Raw genomic sequence first — 15,820 nt, 5'->3', positions numbered from 1 at the left:
TGTAAGTTGCACTGGTCTGTAAGTCACCTTCATTTTTGAAACATAGTGCTACCACTTCACGCAACAATAAATACAATTTAATTAATTGGCTTATTATTTATTTATAATGTAAACACTGTTAGCAAGCAGAAGTTCATGACCTAATTAATGTTTTTGTTTAAGGCACAAAATTAAAGTAAACTCATTCTTGTCACCATTGAATAGACAGTGATAGGTGGTTAAAGGAGATAAACATGTAGTGTAATTAAACATTTGTTGTTTGAAAACTCTGTACATTATTTATAACAAACACTTTGTTAGAGAGCAGAAGCGAATAAGCTAATTAGTGTTACTATACAAGGCATAAAACTGAAGAACTGTTTCTTGTCACCAGTGAACATACAATCATAGATGAGATAAACATGCAGTGTACAACCCCAATTACAATGAAGTTGGGACATTGTGTAAAATGTAAATAAAAACAGAATACAATGATTTGAAAATCCTCTTCAACCTATTTTCAATTGAATACACCAGAAAGACAAGTTTTTTAATGTTCAAACTGATAAACTTTATTGTTTTGTGCAAATATTTGCTCATTGTGAATTTGGTTGCCTGCAGCATGTTTCAAAAAAGTTGGGACGAGGCAACAAAAGACTGGGAAAGTTGATGAATGCTCAAAGATTAGCTAATTGGAAACAGTTGAGTGCCATGACTGGCTATAAAAGGAGCATCACCAAAAGTCTCAGCCATTCACAAGCAAAGATGGGGTGAGGATCACCACTTTTTAAACAACTGCATGAAAACAATAGTTCAACAGTTTAAGAACAATGTTTCTCAATGTTCAAGGAATTTAGGGATTCTATCATCTACAGTCCATAATATAATCAGAAGATTCAGAGCATCTGGACAACTTTCTACATGTAAGCGGCAAGGCTGAAAACCAACATTGAATGCCCGTGACCTTCAATCCCTCAGGCAGCACTGCATTAAAAACCAACGTCATTGTGTAAAGGATCTTAGGGCGCTGTCCCACTGGAGGAGGATTTGTGTATGGATTGCGCACAAAATTGGCTCATATTTGCTTAACAGCCGCAATATGCGTGAAACATGCTTGTATGAGTCGGCTGACACCCGCACACATCTGCAATTATCCGCAGAGGCACATTTTTTCCATTGACTGGATTTTTGAGCTGCACAAAATTTTGGCTGTGGATGACATCCGCCTTACATACTCAATACATACACAGTACATAATCTATGCGCTGTATATTTGCTGTCATCTGCTGATATCCGCAACTAACAGTGATTTGCGGCTTGGCAGCGGACTGGGACAGTGTGTAAAACGGATATTTTGCATGCCCATCATGTCCACATCACAAACTAAAATAAGTTGTAGCGACTGCATACAGATTGGCCACGAATAAAGCGTTTTTATTACGTCTGCTTTGCATCTTATTTGCGGCGGATGCAAATCAGATGCGCTGTGTTCACAGCTGGACGCCGTTCTTTGTTCTACCGGCTGCCATGCGCTCTGCGCTGGATGTTGCTTATATAAAATAATTATTTTGTGGCGGATTATCGTTTATTCTGCCTTTGAAAATGGCTCTAATCACTTCCTGAATCAAAGCTGCAGCTGGAGCCGTTTGTGCGTGCATTTTGAGCCGTCTAAAAAGGTCATTATTTGACTTGTTTACATTGTCAAGGCTGAAAAACAGTTGTGTGTTTTTTCCTTCTTGTCTGCAGCTGTTACAGTATTTATTCCTGTGTTTATAACAGATTTAACGTCTTATAATCGTTCAGTCGAGCTGCGCTCTGATGCGATCCGTTTACGTCACCACAAATGCTCCAGAGGATGTATTGTTGGTGTGAATAGTGACGCTGAAAGGAGAAAGTGCGCTTCATTTATGACCACAATGCAGATGCCGTGCATGCACAACACGTGCGCGATGCATTCATAATACACCCGTAATACTGCCGTGATAAGCTCAATGCGTCGGATCCGTTTCCTCACTACATGCGTTATACAACCGTGATTGTTCATATTTGCTATACATTATTAATATATCCATAACCTGGTGCAGCAGCAACAACTTGGAGCTCAACGCCCAGAAAACAGTGGAGATGATCGTGGACTTCAGGAAAGCCACAGCCCCCCCACCATCCCTCGCCCTCACCAACAGCCCCATCACCACTGTGGTCTGTCACCGCTTCCTTGGCACCACCATCACCCAGGACCTCAAGTGGGAGTCAACCATCAGCTCTCTCATCAAGAAAGCCCAGCAGAGAATGTACTTCCTGCAGCAGCTGAAGAAGGCCAAGCTGCCTGCCCAGCTTATGGTGCAGTTCTACACGGCCATCATCGAGTCCATCCTCTGCTCCTCCATCACGGTGTGGTACGCCGGGGCCACAGCCAGGGACAGACACAGACTGCAGCGCATTGTGGCCTCTGCTGAGAAGGTGATCGGCTGTAGCCTTCCATCTCTCCACGACCTGCACGTCTCCAGGACTCTGGGCCGAGCAGGTCGGATCACAGCTGACCCTTCTCACCCTGCACACGGTCTGTTCAAACCACTCCCCTCGGGCAGGAGGCTACGGTCCATCCGGACCAGAACCTCCCGCCATAAGAACAGTTTCTTCCCCTCTGCCGTTAGACTCATGAACACCTCATAACTCAGTCACCTTAAGCTTAACTCTGTCACTTTATCATTTTATCACGGGTTACTTTAGACAATGTACTTTGGTTTTTAATTGCACTCCTCCCACTGCACTGTTTTTTCTGTTTCTCTGTTTTTCTGTTGCACACAGCCTTTCATATTTCATATTTCTTTTTTTTATCTTATATTTTATCTTATTTTGACACATATGTTATATTTTATCTTAGCATTTTATCTCTTCTTAATGTTGCACCATTGTACCGAAGCAAATTCCTAGTCTGTGAATCCTGTTCACTGGCAATGGCAATAAACTTCTTCTGATTCTGATTCTGATAATTCATACTGGGACATTTGTCATTTTTGGGCATTTTTGTTGCGGATGACAACGTCCGAGTTTTGTATACTCAATTCATGCGCAATTAATCCTCTCCCCAGTGGGACATGGCCCTTACCGTGTAGGCTCAGGAACACTTCAGAAAACCATTGTCAGTTAACACAGTTTGTTGCTACATCTACAAATGCAAGTTAAAACTCTACCATGCAAAGCGAAAGCCATACATCAACAACATCCAGAAACACCGCCGCCTTTCTGGGCCCAAGCTCATTTGAAATGGACAGAGGCAAAGTGGAAAAGTGTGCTGTGGTCTGATGAGTCCACATTTTAAATTGTTTTTGGAAATCATGGACATCGTGTCCTCCAGACAAAAGAGGAAAAAGACCATCTAGATTGTTACCAGCACAGAGTTCAAAAGCCAGCATCTGTGATGGTATGAGGGTGTGTTAGTGCCCATGGCATGGACAACTGACACATCTGTGATGGCACCAACAATGCTGAAAGGTACATCCAGGTTTTGGGGCAAAACACATGCTGCCATCCAAGTGTTGTCAGAAGGAAAAGTGATGTAACACAGTGGTAAACATACCACTGTCCCAGCGTTTTTGAAATGCGTTGCAGGCATCCGTTTCAAAATGAGCAAATATTTGCACAAAAACAATAGAGTTTATCAGTTTGAACATTAAATATCTTGTCTTTGTGGTGTATTCAATTGAATATAGGTTGAAGAGGATTTGCAAATCATTGTATTCTGTTTTTATTTACATTTTACACAATGTCCCAACTTCATTGGAATTGGGGTTGTAATTAAATGTTTGTAAAATATAATAGCCTTACCTTACTATCTTCACTTAGCTGTCCTACCATTGCTGTTCTTGCTGCCTCAACACTGTCCAAAACAGTGGCGTACCAAGTTGTAAGAAAGGTACGTTCCCTCTTTTATTCTACAGCATGGTCTTTAAGTTTGAGAGCTTGATTTATTAAATTTACTTGTTCTTCTCAGACAAAGGACATTTCTTTCATTCAGAGCTTCTTCTTCTTGTTTGCTTTGGTTGTCGTGCAGCTTAACCCTCTGGAGTCGATTGACGCACCACCGCATAAAAGTTACATGAACTAATTAAGCAGACAGTCCACTCCACTCTGAGTGTCTGTTGAATGTCTGTTGAATGTGTGGAATTCCACAGCACTTTTTAAATTTTGTTAATAGGCCATGTATAACTTGACTTATGATTAAAAATTTACATGAGTTTTGGGGATAAATTCTCATATTCACTGCACATTTTGCAGACACCCGCAGCAAAAATGACTCATTTCCTCATGCAGCTGGAGGAGTGAGAGGGCTGGAATGAAATACGACTCCCTCAACTGCAGCAAGAGTGAGGGGTGTTGACCATTGGTGGAAAACTCAGGAGCTAAGCAATCAAGATCACCAAGTCCACATCGGTTTTGATGACCACCCACAGACCCCCTCGTTGTGTGTGTGTGTGTGTGTGTGTGTGTGTGTGTGTGTGTGTGTGTGTGTGTGTGTGTGTGTGTGTGTGTGTGTGTGTGTGTGTGTGTGTGTGCGCGCTGCGCGCGCTCGTTTTGTGAACGGAACTTTTTTCTGTCTGTCTGTGACACCAAACAAGTAAAAAAAAAAAAAAAAAAAGGCAAATGTTTCTTTATCACTGATGTAAATTACACTCAACAAAAATATAAACGCAACACTTTTGGTTTTGCTCCCATTTTGTATGAGATGAACTCAGAGATCTAAAACTTTTTCCACATACACAATATCACCATTTCCCTCAAATATTGTTCACAAACCAGTCTAAATCTGTGATAGTGAGCACTTCTCCTTTGCTGAGATAATCCATCCCACCTCACAGGTGTGCCATATCAAGATGCTGATTAGACACCATGATTAGTGCACAGGTGTGCCTTAGACTGCCCACAATAAAAGGCCACTCTGAAAGGTGCAGTTTTGTTTTATTGGGGGGGATACCAGTCAGTATCTGGTGTGACCACCATTTGCCTCATGCAGTGCAACACATCTCCTTCGCATAGAGTTGATCAGGTTGTCAATTGTGGCCTGTGGAATGTTGGTCCACTCCTCTTCAATGGCTGTGCGAAGTTGCTGGATATTGGCAGGAACTGGTACACGTTGTCGTATATGCCGGTCCAGAGCGTCCCAAACATGCTCAATGGGTGACATGTCCGGTGAGTATGCCGGCCATGCAAGAACTGGGACATTTTCAGCTTCCAAGAATTGTGTACAGATCCTTGCAACATGGGGCCGTGCATTATCCTGCTGCAACATGAGGTGATGTTCTTGGATCTATGGCACAACAATGGGCCTCAGGATCTCGTCACAGTATCTCTGTGCATTCAAAATGCCATCAATAAAATGCACCTGTGTTCTTCGTCCATAACAGACGCCTGCCCGTACCATAACCCCACCGCCACCATGGGCCACTCGATCCACAACATTGACATCAGAAAACCGCTCACCCACACGACGCCACACGCTGTCTGCCATCTGCCCTGAACAGTGTGAACCGGGATTCATCCGTGAAGAGAACACCTCTCCAACGTGCCAAACGCCAGCGAATGTGAGCATTTGCCCACTCAAGTCGGTTACGACGACGAACTGGAGTCAGGTCGAGACCCCGATGAGGACGACGAGCATGCAGATGAGATTCCCTGAGACGGTTTCTGACAGTTTGTGCAGAAATTCTTTGGTTATGCAAACCGATTGTTTCAGCAGCTGTCTGAGTGGCTGGTCTCAGACGATCTTGGAGGTGAACATGCTGGATGTGGAGGTCCTGGGCTGGTGTGGTTACACGTGGTCTGAGGTTGTGAGGCTGGTTGGATGTACTGCCAATTTCTCTGAGTTCATCTCATACAAAATGGGAGCAAAACCAAAAGTGTTGCGTTTATATTTTGTTGAGTGTATATTACCAAATAAACAATGATCCCCAATCCACGTAATTTGCTTGCTGAGAAAGGAAAAGTGTGGTTTTGTGTGGGGCAAAAAGCAAACGGCAATCAGTTTTGAAAGTTGTGTGGTATTTGCCATGCTTGGAGTGTGTTTTTAGTGTGTGTGGTGGAGTGTTTTAGCATGTGTGGTTACTGTGTAGTGTAGTTATTTTATTTATTTAGTGCGTCAAAATAATCAACTGTCTGGAACAGCACATCAAGTCTGTCTTCTCTCTGCCCCCCACCCCCCAAGTCCAAAACACCTTTTTCTATTTTTTTTTTTGTCCACTAACATAGTCAGGACAGTCTGTACCAACACCAGTAAAAATGCTACAAAAACATTGACTTAGGGAAAAATACACATGGATATTGAGATGGAATATCTACAACTTTTTGGGTTTCTGATGTGCATTGGATAGGAATTGCTTTTTCTGAGTGGCACAAATATAACTTGTGTGGCATCTTATTGCAAGTAAATAGCCACAAAAAACGCCTGAAACATTTCCTGCATTTTAATGTGGATTGTTGTATATAACTTTGTGTATTTTGAAATTTACAATTTATATTTGCATTCTACGTTATAAAAATGGTTCGTTTAACATATTTCTGGTTTTCAGAGTTTAAAAAAAACGTAACTTTTTCTGATTCGAATTATAGGTTTGGGGGTGACTTTAGAGTCACTGTTTTAATGGAGTATGTCAGAATGAAAGAAAAACTGTAAAGTCACACAGGTGAGGTTGTGGAAAAAAATGACACCAAACAAGGCCAGGTAAACATTTTTGTAAGGTAAATTATGAAGGTAAAACCAAAAGTAGTCATAAATGCCCAAAAATAGCCAAGACTCCAGAGGATTAATGGGGCCTTACCTTCAACCTTCTGCTCCATAGTGAATTACAGTACCTCATTCAATATACAGGAGCAACTTGTACCTGTCTACACGTATTTAGACAGGTGTCATTTGGTCGCCAGAAATGACAATGCAGTATTTTTCCATTTATATAAGTTGCAGTACCTCCCAAACTAGTCCAAAAAAACAGTGACACATAGTCCAGAAAATATAGTACTGTCTTTGCAAGTAGCCTTACATGTTTCAGAGTGAACATGACATGATTATAGAGAACGATCCCTGCAAATTCCAAGCATGTAGCATAAATACGAGGTATGTCCAAAAACTAACGGACCTTTTTATTTTTTCAAAAACTATATGGATTTGAATCACGTGTGATTGCATCAGCCAAGCTTGAACCTTCGTGCGCATGCATGAGTTTTTTCACACCTGTCGGTTGCGCCATTCACCTGTGAGCACGCCTGAGTGCTCCACCCCCCCTCGTCGGATTTTTTTTTTTGTGAGGAAAATGGCCGAACGCTTGGAGCAGCGCTATTGCATTAAATTCTGCTACAAACTGGGCGACAGCTAGGTGGAAACGATTCGGAAAATCCAGACGGCTTTCGGAGATGAAGCTATGAACACCACACGGATTAAGGAGTGGTATAACCGGTTTAAAGACGGCCGCGTAATGGTGGAGAACGCACCGCGCTCCGGTCGGCCTTCAACATGCCGAAATGACGAGATCATTTCCAAAGTGCACGCTGTGGTTATGCTGGATCGTCATGTGACTGTCCAAGAAATTGCAGAAGAGGTGGACATTAGCAGGACTTCGGCACATTCCATCGTGACAGAAGATTTGGGCATGAAACGAGTGGCGGTGAAGTTCGTGCCAAAGTTGCTGACGGTGGAGCAAAAGCAACGTCGTGTTGAAGTCTCACAGGACATGCTTGACTCCATTCAAACTGATCCCAGCTTTATGGACACCATAATCACCGATGATGAGTCCTGGGTGTACGGGTACAACCCGGAAACCAAATTCCAGTCGTCACAGTGGAAGCATTCCACGTCGCCAAGACCGAAGAAGGCACGCCAAATGCGCAGCAACATTAAGGTGATGCTGACTGTTTTTTTTTACTCCCATGGTGTGGTACACCACGAGTACGTACCACAGGGTCAAACAATAACAAAGGACAGGGATGTCCTCCGTCGTCTACGTGATGGTGTGCGGCGCAAAAGACGGGAGTTGTGGGCCATAGGAAATTGGCGCATCCACCACGACAATGCTCCAGCTCATTCCTCTCATTTAATTCAGACTTATTTGATGAAAAACCTGACTCCGGTGGTTCAACAGGTGCCTTACTCTCCTGACATGGCCCCTTGCGACTTCTGGCTCTTCCCAAAACTTAAAATACCATTAAAAGGAACGCGATTTGAGACAAGAGAGGACATTATGGCTGCAACGACGGCGGAGCTGCACTCCATTCCAAAAGAGGCTTTCTTGGAATGCTTCCAACAGTGGCGACACCGCTGGGAGAAGTGTGTGGAGTCCCAAGGAGACTACTTCGAGGGTGATTAGGTTTCCAACGCTCCAGGTATGTTGTGTGGGCCGCTGAAGAGGAGGTACTGCTGGCCCACCACCACCAGAGGGCGCCCTGCCTGGAGTGCGGGCTCCAGGCACCAGAGGGCGCCGCCGCCCCACAGGAGCAGCCTCGGTAACAGCTGTCACCCATCACCTGAGACAGCTGACGGCAATTATCACTGGGGTATATCAGCAGGACGGCATCTCCACCTCATCGCCGAGATATCGTTTCTACCAGAGAGGTAACGTATCAAAGCTACGGAGTGTATCTTTTTGGATTTGTGCTTAGTTTGTGGATTACTGTTCCAACGAGAGGTGGAGGTAACTTCCCTGCTGTTCGGAGTCCTGGGTGCAGACGCGCCCCCATCTAACTGTCCTTTGTTCCTCGCCAGCAGTACCAGGTCCGACACGCGGAGGCAGTGGCCACCTGGGAGTTCGGGACTTGGCGGCTCCAGTATTCCCGGGGTCCTGTGGCGGAGGAAGCCGTGTGGTTCCGGTCTTACCTTGGAGAGGCGTCTCCTATCTTCGAGCCTGCCCACACGACACTTTTGTGAATTGACTGTTGTCCATTGCTGTGATTGGTTGTATTCGTTGTGCACATTCACAACAGTAAAGCTTGTTATTTTGACTTACTCCATTGTCCGTTCATTTGCGCCCCCTGTTGTGGGTCCGTGTTCCTACACTTTCCCAACAAGGTAAGCCAGTTTTTTTTCCCAGCCAAAGGTCCAATACCTTTTGGACAGACCTCGTAGTTCACAAGTACTGACTTATGGAACTTTGAAGTTTTTCAGCAACACTGTTTTATTGGGGCCACAATTCCTTTTTATTTAAACAACCACATCTCAGAAAAGAAAGTAAAAACAAGCCATAAATTTTGTTCAATAGTTGTTGGGCACAGTGACAAAATTCACATGAAGTGTGAAGTAAATCCAAGGTGGTCAGTCAGGAGACCTCTGTTGATTTGACATGGAATGATCCCTCAACATTCATTAAAATACACATTGTTTTGTGAGTCTAGAGGGGAAACCATTCTTATTTGCGGAGTAGTGTGTCTGACACTGATGTAATTGTAATTTGCATCTGCATTCAAACAGTTTTGTTTTTTTTTTATAAATCACTTTATGCAATGCTTCCTGATTGCAGTTTATGTGAAAAACACAATACCTACTTATAGGAGACTGTTTCTACTTGTATTTAGGGAATAACCCTGTTGTGTCTGATGATTTGCAGACGTTCATGCTGGATTTTACTGTTGCAAATTGAGTTTTACCGGCGACGTGTTAGCTGAGCAGGTAAAACAGATATTTGTGAGCGTAATCCAGTCAGTGGTGGGCACAGTTCCGCTAATCCACTAATTATCGAAGCTGATGTTTTCATTATCGGATTAGCTTTTCAGATAATTTTGAAAACCATCAGTGGACTAATTATCTTCAGATAACTTTTGGTCTGATAATTTTTAGACCGCTAACATTTATAAAGTCTGACATCAAAGATTTGAGTGTAGTAGATGGGCAGTTCTATCCTCTGCAAACAGAGGAGAGCTAGTTTCAGAAGAAAATGCTCTATCCTCTGCAGAGAAAGGAGAACTGCTCACAGGAAAAAGAAAAAACCTAATTTCTTTTGACCCCATACTACAACCCCTGGCAATAATTATGGAATCACCGGCCTCGGAGGATGTTCATTCAGTTGTTTAATTTTGTAGAAAAAAAGCAGATCACAGACATGACACAAAACTAAAGTCATTTCAAATGGCAACTTTCTGGCTTTAAGAAACACTATAAGAAATCAGGAAAAAAAGATTGTAGCAGTCAGTAACGGTTACTTTTTTAGACCAAGCAGAGGAAAAAAATATGGAATCACTCAATTCTGAGGAAAAAATTATGGAATCACCCTGTAAATTTTCATCCCCAAAACTAACACCTGCATCATATCAGATCTGCTCGTTAGTCTGCATCTAAAAAGGAGTGAACACACCTTGGAGAGCTGTTGCACCAAGTGGACTGACATGAATCATGGCTCCAACACAAGAGATGTCAATTGAAACAAAGGAGAGGATTATCAAACTCTTAAAAGAGGGTAAATCATCATGCAATGTTGCAAAAGATGTTGGTTGTTCACAGTCAGCTGTGTCTAAACTCTGGACCAAATACAAACAACATGGGAAGGTTGTTAAAGGCAAACATACTGGTAGACCAAGGAAGACATCAAAGCGTCAAGACAGAAAACTTAAAGCAGTATGTCTCAAAAATCGAAAATGCACAACAAAACAAATGAGGAACGAATGGGAGGAAACTGGAGTCAACGTCTGTGACCGAACTGTAAGAAACCGCCTAAAGGAAATGGGATTTACATACAGAAAAGCTAAACGAAAGCCATCATTAACACCTAAACAGAAAAAAACAAGGTTACAATGGGCTAAGGAAAAGCAATCGTGGACTGTGGATGACTGGATGAAAGTCATATTCAGTGATGAATCTCGAATCTGCATTGGGCAAGGTGATAATGCTGGAACTTTTGTTTGGTGCCGTTCCAATGAGATTCATAAAGATGACTGCCTGAAGAGAACATGTAAATTTCCACTGTCATTGATGATATGGGGCTGCATGTCAGGTAAAGGCACTGGGGAGATGGCTGTCATTACATCATCAATAAATGCACAAACAACATTTTTTGTGTACTAAAAGTAGGCTTTACAGGTTTTCTATGTCAGGGGGTCAAAGAGCTTTTTTTTATCATTCACCCGCTCTGTGGAACGGTCTTCCTGCGACCGTGAGGCAGCCGGAGTCCATGGATATTTTTAAGTCAAGACTTAAAACCTATTTTTATTCTATTTATTATGAATAGTTTTTATTTTTTATCTGTTTTTTCTTCTTTCTTTTTTTTATTTATTTATTGTCTTTTAACAAAAAGGGCAATCCAGCACAGCATAGTCAGTGTGAAACTAACTAATACAATGAATACAGAGTCTGCATGTGAGCCAAGATGTCAAGAAAATACACAGCCAGGAGCTGGGCGATTTGTCATGGAATTAAGAATTGGTTAAAAAGTCGGTCAGAGTGAGTGAGTAAAATTTTGGTTATTGTTATTTTTATTCTCCAATCGCCCAACTGTAACAGAGCAGTTATTAATTGTGTTTAAAGACAAAATTTGAGCCACCTTTGCAGAGTGTATCAGTTAGGTCCTGAGGGAAATGATCCAAGAGCGGTTGCCATATTTTATAGAAGGTGTCTGAGCTGCCTTTCAAAAGTGCACTTAAGCGTTCCATTGGAAAAACTCTAAATGTTTCTCTGTACCATTGTGTAACGGATGGGGGTTGTGCCTGTATCCATTGAAGCAGGACTGTTTTTTCTTTTACTTTTGTTTTTAGTTATGTATTTGAATTTTTAAATTTTTATTTATTTATTTTAATTTTATATGTTGACCTTTTCTGTGTGAGGCACCTTGAGATGGCTTTCGTTGTGATTTGGCGCGTTATAAGCTGATTAAATTGAAATTGAATTGAAATTGAACAACATTTTATTGAGTCTTAAAGTAAATAAATATGAAATTGGTTACTGGATCCTTAAACTCTGGACATAATAAACTCTACATGATGGATCCTTGATCTCTGGACATAAATAGAAATAAACAAAATCTGTAGTTTTGTCAAAAGAATTTCCTTTCAAACATTATTGGCATGAATGTCTTTCTATAAGTCTGAGCTGAGCTCTTACAGCTGGCTGTGATGCTCGTCAGGCTTTAATTTATAAAGAAAGTAGGACGTCTCATTCTGGGAGGAAAAAAACATTTTAGTCTATTGTAGTTTCTTGTCTGTATTACAGCGTTTGGAAAGAGGTGTCATTTTATTTAAAACGCCAATTCATTTTGAAGTTATTAATTCTTACCGGACTCTGTCTCGGCAGAGCCGTGCAGCGTTTGGAGCTGTGCCAACGGAATGAGGACGATTCTCGTTTCTTGACTACAACAAAACAGGAGTTCCAGTTAGTGACTTTAATACACACAGAAGTGACTCACAATATTTGAATGGCCTTGAGAGGGGTTAAGAAGCGGACTTATCGCTTCTGAAGAACAGCAAATCAAAGAACCAACAAGCCAGTGGATCGAAGCATTGCTTCATTGGTTCACGCTTCACAGTGCAGTTGCGCTGCAGAAACGGCTCCACTACAGGCTCTGTAATCAACGAAGAAAAATTATCATTTTCTCAACAAACACCCTCAAAAACAACAGCCACTCTGAAGAACTGATTAGGGAATCGTTAACCACAAAGGCTATTGATGTCAGTGGATCAAATAATTTCTTAACAATACTCAAAAAGAACCAGTTTGCGATACCCAACGGTAAATATCACCCAAGTCATCCAGAGGCATACAGTTTTAACTTATGGTTAAAATTTCAACCAAACTAATTTCAGACAAGTTATTTAAATTAACGTCACGTCTGAAGTTTTATGAAGTGAAAATGTCAGATATATGTTTTAAAGTAATGCACTAATTTTGAAGGTTTTAGTGTGGACATGCTGTGTCCAGGTGCATTATGGGTAATCTCAGTACATTCATGACAGAAGAAATGCATTTGAGACGCTCTGATCAGGCTCCACCCAGACAACAGCATTAAACCCTTTGTATATTGTGCCTAAAACTCTCGTGAATATATTTCTGGGTTTATAGACATTGTTATTATGTTTGTTTTATGTAAAAATGCCAGAAGCAGCCCAGGTTGCTTCTCCTTTATTTTCAATTGGAATCACTGCATTCGATTCCTGTTTGCTCTTTAGAGTCCTGCTTATGTCAAACACTGTCTGTCATCATTGTTCCAGAGTAATATATGTAAGATGTCTGAAATTCACTTTGCGTTTATTAAGCTCCACGCATCTTAAACGTAGCAGACACAGATTACCTGGAATTTTGTTTTGGCAAGTTTCCAGGGTCTCTACTGCCATCTACTGGCCAGTAGTGTTCATGGCAGTATTCGCCCTAAGTAGTGAGCGTCTGGGCACCAGTAGATGGCAGTGTTCTATTTATTTTGACACCGGTTATATCAGACAGTTGTCTAATTACAACTTGGCTTTGTTTTGTAAATGCCTTTTTTAACAAATAAAAAAGGCATATTTTACAAAAGCACATTTATATGTAAACACAAACATACACCTCACATTAACGTGTTGGTTTTTACATAGAATGAATGAGTCAACCAATCAGTTTTAGCGGAGGCACATTTTACCCATAATCCCTTTGGCATCTGTCTGTGTTTGTTACAAAACTTCAGAATTAGTGCATTATTTAACATTAAAAGATATATGTTATATTTTAACTTTGTACAAATGACAGAATTGACATTAGTGGAGTTATTCTATCGGTATTAATTTTATTTATAACTCAAAACCATAAGTCAGCACTGCTTAATTTTCCAAGACCTCTGCCTCATGGCGACGCTGTTATTGAGTGGAGTGCTCCTCTCAACTCCTTCACTGCTGCAAAATATGTAATAAACTGGAGCTTCCAGCTGTGGGCAGGGCGCACAAAGACAAGTGCTGGTTCATTGTTTGGGTCTGTGGTCGCCTTTGATGCTACCAGAAGCGATCGTGGTGTTAAAACTCAAAATCAGCTTGTTAGTATACTCAACAAAAATATAAACGCAACACTTTTGGTTTTGCTCCCATTTTGTATGAGATGAACTCAAAGATCTAAAACTTTTTCCACATACACAATATCACCATTTCCCTCAAATATTGTTCACAAACCAGTCTAATCTGTGATAGTGAGCACTTCTCCTTTGCTGAGATAATCCATCCCACCTCACAGGTGTGCCATATCAAGATGCTGATTAGACACCATGATTAGTGCACAGGTGTGCCTTAGACTGCCCACAATAAAAGGCCACTCTGAAAGGTGCAGTTTTGTTTTATTGGGGGGGGGATACCAGTCAGTATCTGGTGTGACCACCATTTGCCTCATGCAGTGCAACACATCTCCTTCGCATCATCCGTGAAGAGAACACCTCTCCAACGTGCCAAACACCAGCGAATGTGAGCATTTGCCCACTCAAGTCGGTTACGACGACGAACTGGAGTCAGGTCGAGACCCCGATGAGGACGACGAGCATGCAGATGAGCTCCCTGAGATGGTTTCTGACAGTTTGTGCAGAAATTCTTTGGTTATGCAAACCGATTGTTCAGCAGCTGTCCGAGTGGCTGGTCTCAGACGATCTTGGAGGTGAACATGTTGGATGTGGAGGTCCTGGACTGGTGTGGTTACACGTGGTCTGCGGTTGTGAGGCTGGTTGGATGTACTGCCAAATTCTCTGAAACGCCTTTGGAGATGGCTTATGGTAGAGAAATGAACATTCAATACACGAGCAACAGCTCTGGTTGACATTCCTGCTGTCAGCATGCCAATTGCACGCTCCCTCAAATCTTGCGACATCTGTGGCATTGTGCTGTGTGATAAAACTGCACCTTTCAGAGTGGCCTTTTATTGTGGACAGTCTAAGGCACACCTGTGCACTAATCATGGTGCCTAATCAGCATCTTGATATGGCACACCTGTGAGGTGGGATGGATTATCTCAGCAAAGGAGAAGTGCTCACTATCACAGATTTAGACTGGTTTGTGAACAATATTTGAGAGAAATGGTGATATTGTGTATGTGGAAAAAGTTTTAGATCTTTTGAGTTCATCTCGTACAAAATGGGAGCAAAACCAAAAGTGTTGCGTTTATATTTTTGTTGAGTGTAGTTGCAAGTGTACCGGAGACAATACTGGAAGTTATCGGTTAGCTGTAGCTTCCGATAAATTTTTGGGTGGTTTATCGGTTTAGCTTTATAAAAGATAACTTTTCAGTTAGCCGATTATCTGTTATCGAAGCTAACTTTTTGGTGAGCGGTGCCCACCACTGAATCCAGAATGAACCTCCGCAAATCATCAGACTCAAGTGGGTTATTCCCATTCTAATCCAATTCCATCGTTTGCACGGTTTATTTTTCTGTGAGTAATTCAATCAGCCAATCATTTTGATAGGGTGTGGTCGGCTCGTCAAAGCTTACTGTCTCAACAGCGTCTTCATGCCAAACTGGAAATTCTGTGAGCAGATCCACAGATTTCTCCATCTCGTCAGCTGCATTGAGTTAAATCCATCAGTGAATCCACTTAAATCCATTAAATCCACGCATTTCGGGATCGTTGTCGCTGCACTAGTTTCTGTCGGTCTCAAGTGACAGCGTCATTGTTGACACCTGAACAGCAAAGCGGTCAGGGGGCAGAGTAACATGTGAAATGTGAAACGGTTTTAATATTTTGCCACCATCCACACAATAGTTTATGATCTGAAATCTCACACGATTAACCAATCAGATTCACGGAAAAAATGTAATTGGATTCAAATTAGGTTTATACGACTGACAAGAAGTGACAAGTTCAATATATGGGGCACCGTCGCTGAATGTTTCATCTTACTAGTCCAAGTGTTAACTCACCATTTCTGTACATC

General features: G+C 41.9%; 1 protein-coding gene across 15 annotated transcripts in view; it reads left to right on the top strand.

Annotated features, from left to right (window-relative positions):
- ank1a (ankyrin 1, erythrocytic a) overlaps nt 1-15,820 on the top strand; it is a 413,130-nt gene that overhangs the window by 309,850 nt on the left and 87,460 nt on the right. The window lies entirely within an intron of this gene.

The sequence above is a fragment of the Thalassophryne amazonica genome, chromosome 5 (assembly GCF_902500255.1).
Source record: "Thalassophryne amazonica chromosome 5, fThaAma1.1, whole genome shotgun sequence".
NCBI lineage: Eukaryota > Metazoa > Chordata > Actinopteri > Batrachoidiformes > Batrachoididae > Thalassophryne > Thalassophryne amazonica.
The sequence above is the reverse complement of the archived record's forward strand: the minus strand, read 5'-3'. Positions and strand labels throughout refer to the sequence as shown.